The sequence below is a fragment of the Balaenoptera ricei genome, chromosome 9, assembly GCF_028023285.1.
Source record: "Balaenoptera ricei isolate mBalRic1 chromosome 9, mBalRic1.hap2, whole genome shotgun sequence".
NCBI classification, from domain to species: domain Eukaryota; kingdom Metazoa; phylum Chordata; class Mammalia; order Artiodactyla; family Balaenopteridae; genus Balaenoptera; species Balaenoptera ricei.
This window is the reverse complement of record NC_082647.1, coordinates 38,781,434-38,805,888: the sequence shown is the minus strand read 5'-3', so window position 1 is coordinate 38,805,888 and position 24,455 is coordinate 38,781,434. Positions and strand designations below refer to the sequence as shown.

At 36.9% G+C, this 24,455-nt stretch overlaps 1 protein-coding gene across 3 annotated transcripts in view; it reads right to left on the bottom strand.

The window, feature by feature from the left end:
• The window catches only part of IMMP2L (inner mitochondrial membrane peptidase subunit 2), a 904,017-nt gene that overhangs the window by 564,783 nt on the left and 314,779 nt on the right, over nucleotides 1–24,455 (bottom strand). The gene's annotated exons all lie outside the window — the stretch shown is intronic.

Sequence of the window (24,455 nt, the reverse complement as noted above, 5' to 3'; positions counted from 1 at the left end):
GCTATGTAGAAAAATAAAGAGGCCCAGAGGGATAGGCAACATTGGGGACGGTGTTATTTTAAATAAGGTGGTCAGGGAAGGTAAGGCATGTTTTTAAAGAAAAGAAGAAAAGTAATAATGTTTGGGAAAAAATAGACTAGGATTACGTTACTTTTTAGAAAACTATTGGTTCTTTTAAAATTAAAATTGGAAAACCAAAGAAACCCAAGAAATTAGATTTGGAGTGCTACTTGTTCTGCCTCTGTCACTGTCAAACATGAGGTAAAATATTTTATCTCTGGCTTCCTCTTCTCCATTTTTTAGCAGGAGCGACATGGGTTTGACACAAAGAACCATTAAAAACTAAACGAATTCTCAGGATATCACACAGTACAATCAGTAGCAGAGCAATGAAATGGCCGAAAGATAGCTCCCAATTGTTTGAAAAATCACTAAAATCTAAAACTTCTCTTGGAAATGATTTCCATGTCTTTGGAACCACATTACATGTACTACCCTTGTAAGAACTTTGTTACAAATAAGTTGTAAATGGTTGCTTTAATAATGCCAAGGATCTATACACTGTAGAACTGCTGAATAGACGAGATTCACTGATCAGTCATGCTCTTAAAGTCTAACCACTCCAGTCTACACTCAGAAAGGAAATAAATCTCACTTTAGAATAGTCATCTATCATCTTTTACAGGATCTGCATTTTAAAATATTCTAAAATAATATCATTTCTCTAATGGTTGAGAAATTATTATGTCCTGTCCAAGAATTTTTCAATGACTGAGACAAATGCTCCTGTGAGTAGTTTTGAAAATACTTTCAAAAGTCCACAGTGCTCAGTGATGCAAATGTCTCATGAGAGGTATCTGCTTTAAAATGCAATTTATAGCCCCCTTCTGTTTAAATAAATTACAATACGAACTGCAAGGCATAAAACAAAAATCTCATTTTAGTCTCTAATTAACCCCAGAGCATATAGTCACCTCTGCATTACAACACAAATTTTTAAAAACTCTGATTAAAATATAATATTCAGTAAAATTTTCCATGCATACTAAGTATTCAACAGTGCTGATATACATTATGATTATTAGCACACAAAGTAGCTATATCTAATAATACTGTAATGATTGATAAGCTCTTTTTTCCATGAAAATTCTATAATACTATACTTTGCTATTTAGGTTAAAAAATAACAAGTAATTAAAACACACACACACATACACAAACACACACAACTTCTTGGCCACCACCAACATTCAGGTAACATGTTGAATACTTTCATATAGTAAGTCATTTAGTCTTCACAACAGCCTGTGAGGTATGTTTTGCTACCCCTGTTTTTAAACATAAAGAAACTGAGGCTCAGAGAAGTTAACTGACCTACCCAAGATCACAGAGTAAGAACCTAGTACTCCAACCCCAGTCTTTCACAGAGTCAACTGCTAGAATCCCTCTAGGAAAACAAACAAACAAACAACCTTAGATCAGAATTATATAAATTGATGCTATTTTCTCATAGAAATAAAACTATAATATGCAATTATAATCCTTACCAAAGGCCTGATGCTAAAGGAATCTGGAAACATAGAAGAACATGTTTCATTACCTACTGCATACACTATAGTTCAGAGACATCTATAAATTAACCTAAAAATAATAATCTGTGTTACGTGTCTTTTACCACAATAAAAAACTAAAATTTAAAGTACATAAAAAGAAAAAAATAATAATAATCTAGGTTTAATTCTATTTACTTTTCCATTCCAAGTTTCCACCAAGCTACTACTGCCTTCTAAAAGTCCACCTGACCTATTTTTATAGAAACAAATAGAGGAAAAAGGTAAAACAAGCAGACAAAAAAACTGCAAGACCACAGAATTTAGAAAGGTTTTTGCAGAGATATTTTGGGAGTCAGATATTTATTGAACAGAAGTATTCTGAGCACCTCTCTGTACCAGGTGCAACGCAAGGCAGGAAAAGCAAAAAAAAAGATGAAAGCAAGGCTCTTACCTTTGAAGAAGTCCTTTTTGACATTAAAAAAAAGACAATAAAAACAAATAATCACAACATAAAATATTAAGTGCTGTCTATAAGTGTAAGGACAGAAAGCTTTAGAGGAGATTCTGGGTGAAACAGTAATCCCTGATGATTTTTCTTTTCTCTTTTTTTTTTTTTTTTTTTTTTTTTGAGAAAACCTCCTTAATAGTTTGTTGTAGCACTCTCATTTTTCCAAGTAAGTTTCTCTGGACGAATAGCTAATGTCCTGCAGTGTCCAAGCTGCCAGGTCAGCAGCACTTGAACACTCAACTTGCCCTTCGCTGACATGCAAGAGCTTTATGTGTGAATCAGTCCTCACTGGCACCAAATTGTCCTTGCTCTGAGCTCTCTCATTATTTCTTCACAATGTAAAAACAAACAAACAAACAAAAAAAACCTTTAAAGCTGTGACCTGAATAATGGCAAATACCAAAGGTACAAAACTGACACAATCAAGTCTTTCTATCCTAGCTAAAAAAATCCTTTTATTAGTGTAGTCATTATTGCTGGGAGATCTGTTTATATTTTTATTTGGAGGGTAGATTGGGAATGTGAGGTGTGACTATATAGTGCTGAGACTGAATTCTTTTCATAAATACATCAAATGTAATACATACATGTAAGACATCAAGACCTCACACATCAAATGAGTGCAGCCTTTCAAAGTATTTTACTGGACAGCCTATATATCTGCTTCAAGGGCACTGTCATTGCCACTTTTAGAACTTCTCTGTGGGAATGGTCACAGAGCCAATTTACCAACTCCTCTGGGAGATCAGTCCCACTGAATGTCACAGGGCATTATAGGTCAAAGAGGTCTCTTCTGCTAGCCAAACACATATTTTTCTCCTTCTATCTTTACCTCTTTGATTTGATTTCACGAGCGAAATTTATAAACGAACCATTTTAGTACAAAACAATAAATAACATTAAATTACAGAAAACAGCAACAACAACAGAAACACAAGGAGGTTTTACACTAAAAAAAGAAGATCGCCTCGGGAGCTGTGTGGGGACCCCGCCGTTTTGCTCCTGCTCTGCCCTCTCTCGGCTGCTGCAGCTCTAGAGCGGGGGCGAACCCTACACAGAGTGTCACAGAGCAGCCCAGGGGAACAAACTGAGGCTGCTGATGAGGGGGCCTTATTGATTCACGTCAGGAATCAGACTAGCTGGGGCAAGTTCATTTGTGCCCTGCTTGCATTAAGTGCCATTACATAATAACACCAGTAAAACTGGCTGGAAGCCTTTCTGCATCATCTAGAAGCACAATCACTCAAAGTAGAGAACTGCCTAGACAGCTCCCAACTCAAGCACGTAGAATTAAAACAAGCTACAATACATAGTGTTAAATCTCCAAAGAAGCTCCAGGACACTAAATCTGTTTTCCTAATGGAACACCAGACTGCTTTAAAACTACACCATATACTAGCTTATTCTTACACAATTGTGATTTTTAAAAAATCAATAAACTCCTTCAGATCTCACTACTAGTAAAATCCTGAGGTTTTTCATTACCTCTATCCTAGAACACTAGATCCTGCTTGCTTTAACTTAAGCCTATTTCTTCTCTATTCATCCTGAGGAAACAAACAAGAACATGTTTCTTTTAATATCCCTTCATGCAAGTAAGTCCCCCTTAGCTTTCCAGCTGTACGCTACATAAGCCCAGACTTGCTAGGCAATTTTCCAGTCTTTCCGTTTGTTGCCGCAAATCAGCTTCTCAAACTGCAGTAAAGGTAGGGTCTACGTTTACGTTCTTTCTGGTGTGTAGTAACACAATCAGTGACTCTGATCTTCAGATTGTTTCAAGTGAGAGCATAGCCTTAGAAGCTTATTCTCATCTCATAAGCAAGAGAACAAGAAAACAAAATAAAACAAAACAAATAAGCAGACAATAAGCCTCATTGGGGGAGACATCTTTGCTGAGGTGTTACTCTTAGGGACCAGATGGGCACATCAAGTAAACATTTCAAGTAAGTACATAAAAGAAGACCAGCACTTGCCATCTACCATTCTTTCATTGTTTCCGGAAAAAAATAACTTTTACAAAAAATATTTTTAACGGACTTCCCTAGTGGTCCAGTGGTTAAGAATCCGCCTTTCAATGCAGGGGGCATGGGTTTGATCCCTGATCAGGGAGATCCCACATGCCACAGAGAAACTAAGCCCGTGTACCGCAACTACTGAGCGCATGTGGCCTAGAGCCCATGCGCCACAACTAGAGAGCCTGAGTGCTGCAACTACTGAGCCCGCGTGCTCTGGAGCCCGTATGCCACAACTAGAGAGCTCACGAGGGCCACAACTAGAGAGAAGCCCACATGCCACAACAAAGAGCCTGCGTGCCACAATGAAAGATCCCGCATGCCACAATGAAGATCCCGCGTGCCACAACTAAGACCCGACGCAGCCAAGTAAATAAATAAATAAATAAATATTTAAAAAATATTTTTATGATTGTCAAGAAAAATCTATTGTATGAGTTAACCTTGGCGGGGGCGGGGGAGTCTCTCCCTGTTATGGGATATCTAATGTCAAACTTTCTACAAATCCCTATCTCTCCATTTAGTAATAGCCATTTAAAAACTATCATTAGGATACAGCATTGGGCTGAAATGTACTTAAAGCATCACTATCAATAAAATTTCCCTTGGAAGGGACATACAATTGTAGCCAAACACTTGGGCTTTGGAATTGGGCTGCCTGGGTTAAACACCTCACCTCAGCCACTAATAAAGTAACCTTTGTGCCTCAGTTTCCTCATGGAGTCTGACCTATTTCACAGGGGTGTAAGAAGAATTGAGTTGATAGACTAAAGCACTTACTGTAGCCCCTAGAACAAAATAAAAGCTCAATTAATGTCAGTGATAATTATGTTGAGTTCTAAGTCATTGCTCACCCTTACCATTCCCAGACTTCAAATGTAGCTTTAAAACTATACAACCAACCAATTAATTCCTAGCAAAAGACAGAGCTTTTTTGTTTTGTTTGTTTGTTTTCTTTGTTTTGGGGCGTCATTTGTGGGTTTTTGTTTGTTTTCTGGGTTTGTTTTGTTTTGTTTTGTTTTTTAGCCAGGCTGTGCAGCTTGCAGGATCTCAGTTCCTCAACCAGGGATTGAACCTGGGCCACAGCAGTGGAAGTGCCAAATCTTAACCACCAGACCACCAGGGATCTCTGGAGCTTTTCTGTTTTAAAAGACTGATTTTACTACATCACCCTTTCGGTTTGCTCTCAAAACTAACTCTTTCCCAGAATGACCACTAGTTAATCCACACCTCATCATTATGGTACCCATCACTTTACACCCTTGTCTTCCTCCTGCTGCTCTCAGCTCAAAGGGCTCCCCACCAAACAAACTATGATTAGCCTCCAAAATTCAATTTTGCACTTTTTTTCAGTCTTCAATCAGGAAGTAACGGCTTCCAACAGAGTCCATTACAAAGTTTTATACATTGCTTGTATCACTCATCTTTGCTTTTAAAGACTCACAGCTAAACATTTTGTCCCTATCTGATTTGTTGATATTTTAACAAGATTCTCTCAGGAGATTAATCATTCAGAAAAATAAAGTAAAAACTTTACAGACACAGTTTCATTTAATATTTTTAAATCCAAGTAATGGAAATGGTGAAAGCAAGAAAGATTTTGTCCATAACACAGCTTGTTACTGATTAGAATTCCAAAATCAAAGCAAGTCCTCAATTAATAATCCCTTTTAAATTACTTTATTTTGCAGCTGAATTACCACACTGATACTTATTTAATTATGCCCTGGCCCAAAGAACTGACATTTTTACTGGCAGGTTATGAAATGTTTCTTAAAGCTGTGAAGTCCAATTACAAAAGCCTTCTTTCAGAGGTTCAACAAAAGGTAGAAAAGAGGGAGAAAATTATCTCCCCAGTGCCAAAGGAAGCGTTATAAAATAAATGAAAACAAACAGAGTGAAATCAGATGAATGAAGCATGGTGCAGGTTGTTTAGTGTCCACACGTATGAGAGGCTGAGCACAGAATACAGAGTAGAAAATGGAAAGACTGGTCTGGTGCCATCCTTTAGGTCTTTGTAGAAAATACTGTCAACATATTTACTTTTTTTTTTTTTCTTCAATGAGGTTGGCTGTAACTTAAGTTTCATAGTTGCTAATATGTGATCGTTACTCACAAAAATTAGACTTGGGAGCAATAGATATTTTTAATTAGCTATCTCAAAGCAAGTCCCATTATAATCATCTAATTATTCTTTGAGGCAGTTTATGCACAGGGGTGCTGGCTCCACGTTTATAGTTTAAAACTAAGAGCATTTATGAAAATACCGTGATGAGAAGGAAAAGAGCACAAATTTCTTAAGCAATTTCAAAGTTAGTTTCAGAAAGTAAGCAACCACTAACTACATTTAAACTCAAAAATTAGTATATAACTTCAGTTGTTAAAACTGGTACAACTAATACTCATGTTCCATTTACTCATATACCAATAAAGCCTAAAGGTACTTTTTGGCCTAAAAGCCAAAGGTTTAGCTATAGTCAATCAACAAGATTGCTTATCTAGATAAATAATTACCACCTTTATCAGGGTAAGATGCCCTCCAATAATAACACAAAGTATGGTTCAATCAGCCTTTAAGAGCAAATGACTTTTTGGAAGACATAATTATATTATAGGCGGGCTTGAGGGTTTGGGTCAGGTAGAGAAAAACGACCCAGTGTTCCTGGTCTCTAGGCCCCATGCTACCTGCCTATCAGCCCTGTTGCAATCTGCAGAGACAGGCCTCATGCTCTCCCTGTCTGTTCAGATTCTAAGAGCTAACAATCAATCCCATCTCCTTTTCCTCCCTTCCAAGTAACGCCTTTTGGTTGAGACTTTGTTTTTTACTTTCTTGACTCCCTGCCTCATCTTAATTAAAATTACCTCAGCCTCAGCAGTTCCATAGGAAGGGACCCCTGACATGAAGATTACTAGAGATTTCGGTGGAATATTTGTCTTAAAATTTTTTAAGTTCTTCTTTACAGATAGAGCATATTTCCAACATAATTATGTGGCTCTCTCTACTTTGTCAGTTTGAAGTTTTCAAGCTGGGTTTGTTTGTTTCACATATAAACTGGAAGCTGTAAAAACTTACAAAATTCATCAAATCTACTCTGCTGTTTCTAGATAGAAATCTCCTCAACCAGGCAGACTCTAAGGACTATCTGCAAACCTACTTGTAACTCCATTAAGGTGTCTTCTTACTGCCATAGGCAAGAAATATTTCCCTTCCTCTATGCCTAATATAGTTAAATAGCACCCATTTTAAAGTGTGTTTCCTTTTCTAGGCTCACCAACTGGTAAAATGTAAGAAATATTGCATCCACTTATACTCTTAATCATAGTACTGCCATTTAAGGAAACGTCTAAAAGAAAATAAAAATTGCCGTTGTACTATTATAGTATTGTGAGTATTGAAGGGAGAATCCCAGTTAAGAAATCTTCAAGTTTACAAAGAACAATGTTTTCTTAGAGTTAGAATTGGAACACCAGTCAAAATAGGAAATACCAAAACTTGAGAATCTTGTGATTTGTCCTCCAACTGTATAGATATGGATAGGGACTCTGGCCTTCCCTGAACCTACCTTGAATGAAAAGGGAAAAAGACAAAATAAGAAATTTAACTTAGGCAGAAATTATATCCTTTTTTATAGGAAGAAACAAATATTCAGTTCAGTTACTCTCTCCAACAATTAATTTAACACATATTTATTAAGTGTACTCTTTATACAAGACCTTATGTAATACATGAAGGATATGAAGAAATATAAGAAAACTACAAATACTTCAAAGCAATGACAGAGAGAATGAGTGCTTCAGAGACCATGTATGATTGGTCTGCATAAATATGAAAGCATTTCAGATAGGCCCTACAGCATGAATTGGATTTTAACCAAAGGAGATAAGACAGAGAACATTCCAGGGACTGCTTCAATGTGGAATTACAGGAGCAAAGGTGTGCAAAGAAGATAGCAGTGGCTTGTTCATGAAAAGAAAGGAAGAAATGAAAGAAGGAAGGAAGACACTTTGAGTTTGAAGCATGGAGTGATTCAATGGGAATAGCAGAAAATGGAGCTGAATCACAGGTTGGGCCAGATCAACAAAGTGTTAAGAATTAGGCACAGTCTATTTTACTCTGAAAGTAATGGGGAACCTGAGGCTTTTGATCAAGGGCACATCATCAGAAGCTTGGCAGAGAAATATAGTTTTAAAGCGTATTATGTAACAAGGGGACAATTGGAGGGTTACTGAAACACAAATCTTAAACTGAAATTAGAAAAGAAAAATTTGGAATATTCAATGATCTGGTTCTTGGACTGGATAATGGGTTCATGAATTTTTATTGTGTTACTATGCCTCATATACACATATACACAAACACATGCAATTTATACTGTGTGTATCATGTATTATTTTGTGTGTTTAAAATAATATATATAGTGCTATTTAATTTTAGCTTAAAGTTATTTGGAACACATTTCAGAATTGACAAAACTGGGAAAATAAGTAAATATTAAAGGGAAATAGAAAAATATGATAGCGACTCCAAGGTATTGCCCTTGTGCCTGGGAGGTCATACACATTAGTTGAAATGAAATAGAAGATGTTTGGTGAGGCATCAATGAGGTGGAATAAGCACAGTTTAAGAAGCTGAGAGATACCTAAAAATAAGGAAGGTATATTAGATATAGGCAGCTAAAAATAAGGAAAAGAACTCATAAGAAAGATTAAGGATGGAAAAATATAGATTTAGCAAAGTTCAGCAGACTACTAGCATAGAATCAATTTTTTAAAAAGGGATGAGATCAAAAAGGAGAAAACAGAGAGAGGAAAAAAAAAAACTTGGAAGAGAATCTAGGAAATCAAATACCTAGGAAATCCAAAACAGATTTCAAGCAGAAAGGTGAGCAAACAGGGCGGTGAAGGAAAGGAAGGAAGTGGATCTAGGGAGCCCGAAGCCAAAGAAAGCTGAAGCAGAAAATGCTGGGCAATAATGTAAATATCACAAAGATTTCATGGAACAAAAGCAGCAGGAAAAGGCCACTGAACCTGACCATCTGTGACCTTCAAAAGCAACCATCACAGTGGAGAGGCGAGCATAGAACCAGATGATCAGAACGAGAGGGTGCAAGAGGAGGCAACTCCCACAGCTGCCTCCCCCCTTCCCTTGCAGAAATCTGATAGTGAATGGTAAGGTTGAGATATGAAGAGGTATTGAGATAAAGGGGAGGAATTCTGTGTATTGACTTAGAGAAAAGGGAGCAATGGAAGATATAGGAGTGAGGGGGAAATCATTTCTTAAACAAGATCATAGAAAAAGGTGAAAGGAATAGGCTAAAAGGTCCAGGGAAATTTCTTGGGAAGAAAAGGGATGGTGAAGGATGTTAAACCAAAATGCTTCCCTGCTTTTTAGACAACTGAAGAGGCAAGATGGTCCACTAAGGAAGAGTAGAGTGTTGGAGCTTAGAGAGAGTGGAAAGTGTTGGAAGTAGCCTTTGTGAGATACGGAGAATAATTTCTCAAGAGGACACATTCCAAAGAGCAAGAATTAACTAGATACATCACAGCATCCCTGGACTAATTTTTCTGTCATCCAATTTTTCTCTAAATGGGCTACCATTGTCATGTAAAAGTAGTCATTAGCCAATATGGTGCATGCAATGGGACTTAACATTCTACATTTTAGAAATTCATGCTCTTGGAGAAGGTTTTTTTGATCCTCAGGGATATTGACAGAATTTGCTTCAATAAAGTTATTGAGAGGGACAAGAACACCAGACAGATAAGTCTGGAAACAGGAAAGGAAAAGCCTAGAGTACAAACAGGTAGGTAGGCTTACAATAACAGAGCAGTGGGAAAGCCCTGCTCACCTTCCAGGAGACATGAAAACGAAGGAGACTGAGCAAAGACAGGTTCAAAGGTTCAAAAATCCAGACTAGAAGACTGAAATCCTGCTTAACGTTGCCCTTGTTTTTTCTTATCATCAACAGAACTGGGAGAATCACTAAATCATCTTAACCATTCATACCCCCAGTCTTCATCATGCTGTATTGAACCAGATTATCTCTCTCTTTCTCTTAAATTTCCAGGGAATTGTAACGATGAGTCAGGTCTGGGAACCCTTATCTAGAAGGTTAATGTCACTTTATAAAAGAATACATCACAGATTTTCTTTTAAAAAGCAAGCAAGGGGGCTTCCCTGGTGGCGCAGTGGTTGAGAGTCTGCCTGCCAATGCAGGGGACACGGGTTCGAGCCCTGGTCTGGGAAGATCCCACATGCCGTGGAGCGACTAGGCCCGTGAGCCACAACTGCTGAGCCTGCGCGTCTGGAGCCTGTGCTCTGCAACAGGAGAGGCCGCGACAGTGAGAGGCCCGCGCACCGCGATGAAGAGTGGCCCCCGCTTGCCGCAACTAGAGAAAGCCCTCGCACAGAAACGAAGACCCAACACAGCCAAAAATAAATAAATTAATTAATTAAAAAAAGAAATCAACAGGACTAGGTGACAGGGATGCCTGGAACCAGTCCTCTTAAAAAAAAAAAAAAAAAGCAACTTTTGTTCCCTAATTATGTATTTACTCCCGTCGTCACAAAAATACAGACGCTTTAATACACTCAATGGATAAATAAAATGATGATAAAACCAAATTATAAAAGGATATGACTATTACACATATGAAGGTTCAGGTTAAAAAGCAGAGCAATGGTGCCAAAGTAAAAGACAATTCAACGTCAGATTTGTGAATACCAAGGGACATCTGCTGTTTGTGTCTTCCTGGTGCCATTCCCATTTTCTGCTCTCTCCTTGGGTGGACTTCCCATTCTCAATTCACATGTTCTGGTAGGGTTCTCAATCGCTATACTCGAATTCTGCCAAGGGCCTAGCCAATTACAGATCTTTGAACCTTTATCCACAGTGTCTAAGCCAACAGTGGGCCAGAAGAGCAAAGCATAGGCAATTAGAGCTGTTCCCTGGGATTTTATAAATGTTCAATGAGAGAAAAAGACTGTCTTCCTTCTGGGGAACTGAGCTAAGGCAATGAATGTCTGAAAATAATTGCCACCATGTGTCCCTCTAAACCTTGCCTCATGTAGGAAAAAATAAATACAGAGAAGCAGAGCTGAGAAAGTTGAGACAAAGAGGGAGAAGAATGTGACAACACCATTTGAGTACCTCAACTTCTGAGGTCAGTTTCACCCCTGGACCTCCCAGTTTCATGCATCAATACACCATCCTCCAAATCCCCTAATCCATCCCTTTTCACTGTTAACGTAAGCTAGATTGATTTAGATTTCTGTCATCTGCCATCCAAAAACCCCTGAGAGACAAATATGTTATGATGGCCAACCCAGAATAAATCGGTCTGTGCCATCTAAATGTCATCTCAGCTTCTGAGAACCTTGGTGGTAGAGGGGCTGTGGGCAAGAGGGTGAGATGAGGGGGACGACTGACATTAGATTCACCAGAGAAGATGAAAGAAACGTGGTATCTGCTAGTGTATCCATAGTCCCTGTTTCAGGCCACTCTCACTTTTCCAAATTCATCGAGAAATTGCATATTATTAGACATTGCCTGTACTTTCTCACGGAAGGCATACCTTCAATACTTAACTACACAGACTAAAACTGACCAGTGTTTCTGTCTAGGCAAACACATTCTGAACAGCACACTTCCCAAGGGTCAACTGGAAGTCACATTTTGAAACTGAAGTGAATTCTTCAACTTGTTCTCATCTTTCCTTTTAATCTAGTCATTCAGGCAATTATTAAAAAACAGCCTGCTATTCCTAAGAAACGCAATTAAGTAGACAGGCTAAACCATGATTTGGAAGGCATTCTCATTAATGGAAGTGATATAAGAGAGAAAAGACATCAAAAGCTCAAATGGAAAAAAATAAGCACAGATCTTACCTTTACTCTAAGGAGCTTGAAAATTCAGTGTTAAGAAAAAGTAGCCATCCTTACATTGAGATTTCTTTAATGAAACTCTTAAAACCCCAGAGGAAACTGTTGAAAATTAGATTAAAATGGTTCTATGGTTATTGCCTTAATACTCAAGCCCAAAATGAAGTAGAGAATGCCTTAATTTACCAATTCACTAAATCTTTACTCAACTAAATAATTTATAATGCTGGTGATGAGTTTCTTTGTTACTTTTCTTTCTTTTTGTATATTTGCTGACTTATGAAAAAAATCCCTCCCATTACAATAAAATGTTTCTGACTTTGACAATCTATAACAATAACAATATTTATTAAGCACTTACTATGTGCCAGATTCTATCCTATGTGTTTTCCATGTATTCATTCATTCAATCTGGTCAACGACCCTATAAGGTAGGCACTAATTATTTCCTTTTTACAGATGAGAACACTAAGGCAAAGAGAGGTTGCATAACATCTCTGCGGCCTCAGAATAAGAAGTAGAGACAGAACTGTTGGAACTCAAGCAGTTTGGCTCCAGGACCAATGCTCTTAATCACTGTGCTTAAGAGCAGTGTTAGATTAAGCTCTATTCTATTTCCTTTTGTATGTGAGACTGTATGTGTTACGAACAACAAAAAACAAGCAAATCATGGCAGAAGGGAAGAAGCAGCACCCTAAAAGACAGCTAAAAAAAATGTATGGGGGTAGGGGGAGGAGGAAAGCCAGAAGATGGGAATGGAATGAAGAGTGGTACTGGGAAGGAAAACAGTGGAAGCAGCCAGCGGTTTAATTTGGTGCCCTCAGAATCCTCACAGGTGAGTACTGGTCAGAAAAGGTACAGGAGGGCTTCCCTGGTGGCGCAGTGGTTGAGAATCTGCCTGCCAATGCAGGGGACACGGGTTCGAGCCCTGGTCTGGGAAGATCCCACATGCCGCGGAGCAACTAGGCCCGTGAGCCACAACTACTGAGCCTGAGCATCTGGAGCCTGTGCTCTACAACAAGAGAGGCCGCGTTAGTGAGAGGCCTGCGCACCGCGATGAAGAGTGGCCCCCACTTGCCACAACTAGAGAAAGCCCTCGCACAGAAACGAAGACCCAACACAGCCAAAAATAAATATTAAAAAAAAAAAAAAAAAAAAAAAGGTACAGGAGACTAGATCCTCACTTTGGAAAGTCTGTAATATTAGGCTTAATTAAATTAGAGTTAATTAAGTATCAATTAGAGATTTAGTGATAATTTTTGAGCAGGGTGATATGATTTTCTCCTTTACTTTATGAAAAAGGATCTGAAATTCTGGATAGGGAAAACTGCAGTTAGAAAGTTACTTCGAGGCTAAATCCCAAGATACAAATGAGATAATGGGGACCCAACACTGGGTCAGATGGGATGGGAAAAAGGGAAGGCTTGGAGGCTGTAAACATGTCTGACAGGGTAGAAAGAGGGGAAAACTGAGAGATCATAAGAAGGGGATGGGCAAAAAACAGAGACGGAATCAATTCCAGGAAGGTTTAAAAACATCCCATGGTTTTGGAAAAAAAAAAAAAGAAGGAGGGAGTCAACAAAGGTTTCTAGAAGGAAAAGAAATCTTGAGTGAGACTTGCTGAATGAGTAAGAGCTTGGCATAAAGGGAGTGGGAGACGGTAAAGGGGTGAGGGGAAGGAGGAAATTGGATTAATTGAAGAAGAAGGACCAGTGTGAGCAGTTTTCTCTAGGGACAAGAGAAAACCCTGTGATGGAAGAACCAAGAAAGAGCCTTGACACAAGAATGGATCAGGTAGTGAAAGGATATAAGGGAGCTTAGAGACTTCAGCCTTGAGGGTTCATGGATCTTTGTCCTGCTTCACTGCATTAATATTGTCCAGCTATTCCTCATCTGCCTGCTCCCTGGAGTAGAAATTTTATTTTGTCTTGGATTCTTCCAGAACACTCCTGCCCCTCACATTCTGCATGTTTTCATTTCTCTCACATAATGTCTTCACCCTCATCTTATCCACAGTTTGTTTCATCATAAAGTTTAGGCTTTCCATGATCCCTCATGGCCATCTGACACTCCATGGCATTCTTTCAGCTTCCTCTCAAATGTTAACTCTTTCTCTTGATCTGTCTAATCCACTCCTATCTTTTAATCAGGCTGTGTCACAGGACCAGTGACCTATAGCTTGATGATCTTTGGAACAGGTGCCCACTCCAAAAACAATCACCTGCAAGGGTAATTTGATTCAAATCATCACAGCTTCCTCTATTTCTAGAGTTTTCCCTAAAACCAAAAAGTTATCAAACGACCAGAATAAGTTTTTATTCTTAATCTGCAATTCTATGGCCCAAAAATAGTGGGAAAAATAGAAGGATTTGGATCACACAAATAATGAAGAGTTGTAAGTATCCATATTTTTCCAACATAAGACGTATCATCAATAGTTAGCTTTGGTAAGCCTGAGAATAGAGACATATTTTTAAAAATATATAACTCAATTTAATAGTGAGATAATGATTTTACTTTGAAGAGACTTTTTTTAAAATAAATATTCACCATCTTTTACCTTTGAGTGTCCATAGGACCTTCCAAACATATCTTTTCTTGCTTATTTAGAAAATTCTGTAAGAAACATTGATGACAAGGTTTATGGTAACAACTCAACAAAATTAAAGAAATGAAATCAGTCGTCCTTTCCTTTATAGTCCTTCCCATGCTTCAATAAAATGTGTACTATTAGGAACCTTACTTTCAATCCCATAAAGTAATTGTTTTTCCAAATTTACGTAAAGGTTTAAACATCACCTAAATAAAATATAGGTTATTAGGAATTTCTTGGAATATAATTCAACATTTTAAGAGAGTCTAGTACAAAGCCATGCAACTTATCAGGATCTCAATAAACATCTATGAAAAAACAGATTAAAGAAGAAGATCTAAACTGTAGCCATAGGGCACATCTGGCTCAAAGACTTGTTTTGTTTGACCCACACCAGTGTGGCAAAATTGTTTTTTAATTAATTGCATATGCGTGTGTGTTTCTGTTTGTGTGTCTGTGTGAAATTTCACTGAAAAAAATGCAAATTTCAGGGTTCTAAAAATCAAAACAAAACAAAAACTGGAAGTTCTGGCAAAACTAGGCCTGCACTCTCACATGCCAACAATCACTTTAAGTTAAAAACTACACTCTTTAACCTGGCGTTCGGATCAGTTTGTCACGGTCCCCACCACTCTTCATAGTTTACCACTGGTTAAAAGAGTCTGTGGTTGCCTCCTCACGGAGACATTGTAAGTGTAACAGAAAAAAGAAGTACTATTTCCTCTGCACTGTAGGTACTTTCCAGACCACCTACAAGAGCCATTCCATTCCTTCGAGAGCCTCCCATCCATACTTCTGAACATACCCTTCTATTTAAAGTCATTACGTATCTCCCTTAGACTCAAAAAGCTGCTAAATAACAGACTTACCCTTGAATCTGCATGTTCAGACCCAAAATCCAGTGCTTATCTGGCCTTGGCACAGCTAATATGGCTAGCAATGAGTAAGACTCATTTTTTCAAACAGGAAGTAGGAAGATGCTCCTATCTATATGAATACAGCCATTTTTACATCTAAGATTAAATTTACCACACACAATAGGCAAAATAAGAAAGACATCCATTTAGTTTAACTTCAAAAACCATACATATTCTCTCCTCTCTGAATTCTCATCTTATTTCCCTCAACAGTAAAAGAAAAGTCAGATACAGAAAGCATCAGACTGCCCACAAATAGGCAACTATGAAAGAGAAGTATGTCAATCTTCAGAGAAGCCTCAGAAGCAAACTTTGGCAAAACATTACTTTTCTCCCCCTTTCAGAAACTTCTCTGTTCAAATTCTACTTTTATTCTTTCTAATACAAACCTAACATTGGCTCTCACACAAGTCATCCTTTTGTTCCTTCTACATTTCTCATCTGTAGATGTGCTCATCAGCTTGTCAGCCAAGGCTGTGAGAATTTATACTTAATCTTCACATTCCCTCTTGGCTGAAATTTTCTCCCAAACCCTTAATAATTTCCTATCTTGATTACTATAATTTCTTTTTTATTGTCCTCTTGAAATTCATACTCTTTAAATTATGTACAACCAGAATATGTGGCTAAAATAACATTTTCCCCAACTGTCTCTTTTTCACTAATGTAACTTCACTCTCTCTTGGAAAATTCCAGTTTACCTCTAAATTACTCTGGAGACCTTACTGCAATTATCTACTCTGTCACTGGAGTGCGGAGTCACACATCACTAGTTTTGTCATCTCACCTTCCTTCCAGGAAGCCCCAAGCAGATATTCATTGAGTTATTCTCTTTTTAAGAGCATTGTTTTAAAAAGTTGCCTATCAAGATGAAGAGCAGGAAAACATGTGAAGGACGACCTATATCTGTATTTTCTTTCTTCCCTAAGAAAAAAAGGAGTGGTTCAAAGTGTATCCCACAATTTACATTTGCATTGAATTTTAATTTTAAGGATATAATTTCTAATAAATCAAAATTTGCAAGTAAATGGTTTCTCAGATTCAAACATCTTTTGGGCAAAAGACGAGAAGTCCAATTCTACCATATGAGGCACCAAAAAATGTAAATATTAGAAAACTAACTATATCATCAAAAGAACATCATTTTAGGCAATAAGCCTTTCAACTTCAGAAGGCTTGGCTTTATGACTTTATACCCAGTCAACCACATTAGCATTCTGAAATTTTTCAGTGAGAAAAATAAGCGTCTTTGAGGGGGAGCGGAACAGAAAAAAGACATTTTATCAAAAGCATGCAGATGATTTGGTTCATACAGGCCTTTAAAGTAAAACCCCAAATGGCATATTTTAATTTTCCCTTTGTAATTTCTGGAAAAAAAATGCAAATGTACATTCTCACCAGGATGTTCCTCATCTACTGATACCTGTCTCTGTCATTCTCTCTTTTTCACACACACACACTCACACACACACACACACACACATACACAGTGGAGTTACAATGTTCCTGGTTGGGAATGTTTTTCTCTGCTCTTTAATCCACAATGAATGTTTATCATAAAGCTAGTTCTCCCTTTGGTATTAGGATGCAGCCAGCAGCCCAGCAGGAGAGAAAGGGAATCAGTTCTGGAAGGTCTCCAGGTGAAGATTAGCATGACTTTTCCAAAAAGGCGCCAGGAGCATTGAGCTTAGCATCAGTAGGCTTAAGTGTGCACCTGACCTTTTTCAGATGAAACTGTTAGAGGTACAAAAGATGGTGTTGGCTTTAGACAAATCATTCCCACTCCTGGAGCTGGGATATGGCTCAGCTTCTCCTGAAGCATTTGGCCTACACGAGAGCAGAATAGCTGCATGAAGAAAATAGGAGTAATGCAGGGAAAGAAGCAAAGTGAAATGGATGCTAAGTAGACAACTAATCAAGGTCCATTGATGAGAATCAAAATTGTAACTAAACTGTTCTACTTCCTTTACTTTTTCCATTTAAAAACAACAACAAAGCCAGCTATATCTGATTAGAATCAAACTGTAATAATTTCAGGAAACCCTTCACCTCAAAATCATGAAGCTGAAAAATAACCACTATGAATGAAATTCTAATACAAGGCAGAAAAAGTATTAGAGGTGTAATTATCAACCTTCTCCAGATACTCTAGAAATCATATATTTAATATAAAATTAAATGTAATATTTTTGACATGCTTAGATCTCTACTATGAATTGAAGGTCTTCAGTACTTCTCTTGGGGCCGGGGTCTTAGAATGCTGAGACACAACAGTAGTTTTCATTTCTCACTTTCCTTTTCAAAATAATGAGCTACATAAATGCTATTGCCTCTTTGTACTTTTATAAGCAGTAAAATTCAAAAGACTATGGTGGACAGAAAATTTGAATCATAAGCACAATAATAAGAATTTTCTCTTAGTCATCCTTTTCCTATGTGAAAATAGTTTAGCCTAGCATCTATGATCTTATAAACACCAAAATATAAACAAATGTTCCAAGCTGGGAACTAAGTCACAGCTCCTGTTCTAAAGTTGTCTTGCACAGGTCATCAACCAGGCCTGGTAAACCAATGTTTTACAAGTCTTACCAATTTCTGTGCACACCTTTTAAGCTGTACAATCCTTATAAATGTCACGTTTCTTATGAAAATAAATGTCTTCCTCCTGAAAGAGCTGCAAATCAAGAATGCATGTACCAGTGCTATTACTACATGCTATATTTGCTACATTTAATAAAACAGAGGGGTAAACTTCCAGCATATTTTCAGAAGTTTTATCAGTTGTTTCCATTACAGTGTTCAAGAGAACTACAGCAATAAATCCCAGGCAACAAATAAAATGTCTCCCATACAGTCTTAAGAGAAATCACAGAACAGTCCAAGGCTTATACATTCAGTTATACCTAAAATATTTTCATTAACCCAACAGCCATTGTGAAAGTCTCTGCTGATGGAAGATCTCCAATAAACCTACTTTATAAACTGTAAGGTTGGTATTCAGCGTTACTAAAATAGTTGTTGTTTCTGATTACTTCAGGCTGACCAGTTGTAGGCCAGAGCTATGTATGTCAAAGTCACTCACTTAGTTAGCAATGACACCAGTGGAAATTACTTTCCTATGAACAGTTCTGAAATCTTGGCCCCTGGCTAAAGCCAGTTATTGCAAAAGAGTAATAAATCTTGGAAATCGGTGGCCTGTCTCTTCTAATACAAAATAATGAATATTAAAAAACAAACAAACACCTAAGGTTCTGCTTAAAAGGTGAAATAACAAACACTTCTACAACTTGGAAAACGTACACAAGTTAAAAAGTCATGTATGTTGAGCCACTAAAACTAATGAAGTTAATAAACTAATGAAAAAATAAGGAGTTTATGAAAATCCTAAGGAAGTATGGGTATTAGGCTGGAGTGGTAAAAGACTATACTACTGACTTACTAAATCGACTACTGGTGTATGCTCTAATGGTTCAGTTTAGCTATTTAGCTGTTTATTTACTACCCCAAATTATTCATTAATAGGAATTTCTAAAAGTTATTATACTATAAATATGAGACTACTGGAAGAATTTTACAAGCCTCTTTATAAAGTCTGCAATACTGACTTGATCACAACAAAATCACAACTTTTGTGTTTTTCTTTGAGGTACTGTTTCTCATAGTGTGATCTTAGGATCACCTGTGATGTTCCCAGGCCCTTCCCAAGACCTAATGAACCAGAATCTCTGGAATTGAGACCCAGGACCCTAAGTGTGAAACAAAAGTTCTAAGTAAGTCTGCACTGGTTGGAGCTATTGTTTTTACCAGTGCATAAATTTTCAATAAATAGAGCTAGCACAACACAAAAATTAGCCCTCCTGGTGACATGAAATTAAGTTATATGTTATTCAAATTAAGTGAGCTTCTATTCTTGCTTATATATATTTTATTAAGCTCTTATAAGATGCTTTGTCTTATGAAACAGTGAAATCCCATCTAATTTTATATGGTTGTCTCTTTGGCTTAGCTGCTGATTTTCTATGATCTGAACTCAATGTTCAACTATAATGATTCAACAGTACCACTAAGTTAATCATGATTTTTACCTTTTTTGTCCTGTTTTATTGTGTTTAATTTGAAAAGTTTTCTCTAATCCTTAATAGAAGTCAGGTATAAATTAATCAATAAGTGATCTCAGAGTAGTTCTAGATTGATTCGGGCAATGGGAATACCATTTTAACTTCTTTTCTCAGAAGCCAACAAATGGCTAATAGGAAAAGAAATTTCACAAAATAAATCCTGAATCTAATATTTAGACTAAGAATTCATGCTCACAAGTATTTCTTCAAGTTCAACTGAAGAACTATGTTACTATGTATAGAAAGAAAAAAGGAATAATTCAGTTAGAAAATCACAATTTTCCAACTATAGTAGTAAAACGTGATTCAGGCAAGCATGATCAATAGATGCTAAATCTAAGGGGAAAAGGTTTGATTACAAACAGGATATTTAAAACATCTCAAAGTATTTCCCTATAAATTACTTATTAATTTCCAAAGGAAAAAAGTAAATATGGTAGAGAAACTGAATGACTCTTGAAACAAATAATCAAAATAATGCCAACAATAATACTTTTAATTTTTATTAAAAATGAAAGAAGTCCAGAAGAACAACTTATATGCAACTAAACAATGTTTTAACTAGCTTTCCTATTCCTATTAAAGCTTTATATTTAAAATGTCTACATGATATGTGCTTCACAGGCTTGAGACTATCAAACTTTACCACCCATGTGACTTTAGCAGTTTTATTGCATAATGATCCACATAACACTGCATATTTGTCTAGTTCAGCCTCTGTCATAAAGTGCTATTCATAGGTGGGAAAGTAACAAAGCTTACTAAACACTGAAATTCTCCAAGGTATTTGCTACTTGGGTCAGCGCAAAAAAGCTAATTTAGCACTACCAGCCTGAATAACAGATTTCCATTTATATATACATGGATATATATATTATATATATAAATATATATATATATGAATCTGAATTCCATTTATATATATTTATATATATATATATATATCAAAAAAAAAGAGCTAAGAGTTTTAGTTAGTCAATTAAAATATGTCAAAAGCATCCCAAAATAGTTAATTCTATTAATGCTAATGATTAATCCTTGAGAAGGATACATCATCACTAAAACATTAGTTTTAGTCCAGCCAAAAATGCATAATCTGAATCTAATCATGAGAAAACACTAGATAAACACAAATTGAGAAACTTTTAACTTCCTCTATTCTTTAGAAACATCAATGTCATAAAAGATCAAGAAAGGCTAAAGAATCGTCCAGATTAAAAAACCCTAAAGAGATGTGAAAGGTAAACGCAATGTCATCCTTGACTGCGGGGTGCGGGGGAGGACTGCTATAAGGACATTATTGGGACAACTGACAACGTTGCAGTAAGGACTGCAGATTAGATACAAGTATTTTCAGTGTTAAACTAGACTTGATAACTGTACTGTGGTTATGTAAGAGAAGGTTCCCAGTTCTAAGAAAGACACACTGAAGTATTAAAGGGTGAAGAGACATTGTCAAAGCAACCTACTCTCAAATGGCTCTGGTGGGGAAAAAAATACTTTATACACACACACAATATAAAGACAAAATGTTAACATTTTTTAATCTGTGTAAATGGTTTATGAGCATTTTTTTGTACTATTGTTACAACTTTTCTATAAGTAAAAATTGTTTTGGACTTCCCTGGTGGCACAGTGGTTAAGAATCCGCCTGCCAATGCAGGGGTCATGGGTTCAAGCCCTGGTCCAGGAAGATCCCACATGCTGCAGAGCAACTAAGCCCATACGCCACAACTACTGAGGCTGCACTCTAGAGCCTGCGAACCACAACTACTGAAGCCTGCACATCTAGAGCCTGTGCTCTGCAACAAGGGAAGCCACCACGATGAGAAGCCTGCGCACCACAACAAAGAGTAGCCCCCGCTCGCCACAACTAGAGAAAGCCCACACGCAGCAACGAAGACCCAACGCAGCCAAAAATAAAATTAATTAATTAAAAGAACATTGTTTCAAAATAAAAAGTAAAATCTGATTTTTTCAAATTAAAAAGAAAAAGAAAGAAAACAATTTGGCAGTAGTACGCAGTAAAGCTGAAGAAGCATACTGTCCAGACTGGGCAGTTCTACTTGTAGGTATGTACCTTAAAGAAACTCTTGACCATATACACAAGGAAGTATATATAAGACTGTTTCTTGTGACTCTGTTTCGTACAGCAAGAATGGGAAGCAACCTAAATTGCCATCAATCATAGGATGTATACATGAATTACAGCATAGTCATTAATGAACACTGTGCATTGAATACCTCAATCAGAGCTGCACATGTTAAAATGGATAATCCCAAAAGCAATGTCGAGGGAAAAAACTATTGCCAAATGTACATAACGATACCACATTTTTAAAGTACTAAAACATGAAAAATCTTAGATATTTATTAATGCAAATACATGTGTCAAAATATAAAAACAAGCATTATGAAAACTGAATAGCAAATTCAAAATAATAATTAACTCTGGGGAGTGACCAGTGTAACCTAGGAGGGGTACAGACAGAGCTTCAGTTGTCTCATAACACTTTATTTCTGTAAGAAAAGAAGCAAACAGCAAAATGCTAAAATATGAGAAAACTGGATGGTGTCTATATGGATATGTATTATTATTCTCTATCATTTGCAGTGTTTCAAAAATATTACCTAACAAATTCTTTTTTAAGACTTTAAAAGTTCTAATTAAACAAAATGAATGCTGAGAAGCTCAGTTCAACCCTCTTGGCCAAAAAGGAGGACCATGATGAAATATAATAAACTAATGTTTAATTAATTTTTACAATATGCAAACACTCTTTGCTGTTGTAAACTCGTCAAAACCCTTTTTCATTAACTCACACCATGTACTTCAGCCTTTTGTATTACGAATCCCAGCATATGATTATAGATTAGTCAGTCAAGTTTATTTTGTAATATGCTTAATTACCCAGCAAATCTCCATTCTCTGTATTGTTTTGCCTCACATTGACTGATTGTTTTCTGCGGTTTCCCTTGCAGGTGAAAATTTCATACCTGGGTTGGCTGATATTTATTAAGGATAAAGAGGCATTAACCTTCATGGTTACAGCAGAATTCTGAACAGCATCAGGCCTCCATTGAGACCACAGTGCCTATGGTAGTCACCATTTCTTCAGCTGCACAGTATTTTTATCAAAGTCAGCCTGTGCAGGCATCGTATGACATAAATGATAACAGAAATGTGCTGCAGAGACCAGGGAGAAAAGTATGAAATGCCTTTTAAATTGTTACAAGAAAAGAAACAGTGCTCTACAGCGGAGGAAACTGGAGATCGAAAACAGAGCATCTCAGTTTTGTTCTGCCACTCATTCCTTGTGGCCTTAAGCAACCGACATCCCCTCTCTCAACCTGAGATTACTCATGTGGAGATAATGACAATGTCCTGCCAACCTCCCAGGATTGGTGTTAGGCCTGAAAGAGATGACACATGCAGAAGTGCTTTGTGAAAGATAAAGCATTCAAAAACCACAAAGTGTGATTGTCATTATTCTGATCCTTTCAGAACCAAAAAATATCCTTGCAAAATGAATACAATAAAATTCTCAGAAACAGATAAGGAAAATTAATTTGGTAGTTTCAGCAAGCTATGGTTTGTATGTGAGTGAGTAGACCTGCTACAAGAAAATCTCCAAGAGAAAATAAACAACTGCTAATGATATTTTAGTATGGAACTCTGTTCAATGTAGGAGTACACAAGGAAGTTGAAGGAAGGTGTCTGAAGTACTCTCTTCCAAAATTACTTAAGGACTAATTGGTGATTGCAAGTTGTGTGTAAAAATTAAAATGGACACTAGCTGAAAGGGGGTGGCAAGGTGGAGAATGCCAAGAGTTGTTGCTTTCCTTAAAGCAGTGGTTCATTAAGTGTGCTCAATGGACTCCTAGGGTCCCTGAGAACCTTCCAGGAATTCATGATGGCAAAATTATTTTCATAATAATATTAAGATGTTATTTGCCTTTTTGCCGTGTGGTGCAAAAGCACTGATGGGAGAATTGCTGGTGCCTCAGCACAAGTCAATGCCACGGCAGCAAACTGTATTAGTCGTCATTATACTCTTCACTGCCACATACCTGCATGCCTTAAAAGAAACAAACAAAGCTTGTCTCATTTAAGAATGCCCTTAATGAAGCAGTAAAAAAATATTAATTCTGTTATATCTCAACCCTTGATTCAATTATTTTCTTTATTGTGTGATAAAATGGTAAATAAATACAAAGAAATTGCGACATACTAAACTGTAAGAGGTGTTTCAAGGAACAGCACACCTGTGTGGTTTTTTTTAAGTTGCCAGCTGAACTAGCCACTTTTTTCATGCAACACCATTTTTACTTGAAGGAACAACTGATAGACAACCTACAATTTTTCAGACTTGGGTATTGGGCAGGTATTTTGCAAAAATGAGGGAGGTAAATCTTTTAGAAATTTGAAAAATTTCTAATGGCCTCTGGGAGCATAAAAGCTTCCCAGTGCAATTTTTTCTGATTAGATCTATGGTAATATTAACAAATGGGATTTGTTTATGCTGTATAATGAAATGCATCAACATTTGGAAAATCTACAAAACTCAGTGAATTAACATTTTCTAAATGACCAATAGTTGATGTTACAGTATTATGCCTGGGTAAAGTATTTGTTCAAAGTGCATAGTAGATCAATGGATTTTAAAACAACAAAATACAAAAAATTCATTAATATGTTTATAACTAACTAATCTTTAAGAAATTACCACTTGTTGAATTTCGGTGTATTACTAAAGAAGAATGTCCACAGTTATCCAATAGTGCTATGAAAATACTCCTCCCTTCTCTAATCAATCAATGAAGTGGGCTGCAACCAAAGAAAAGACAAGAAAAGAAAATGATGTAGAATGG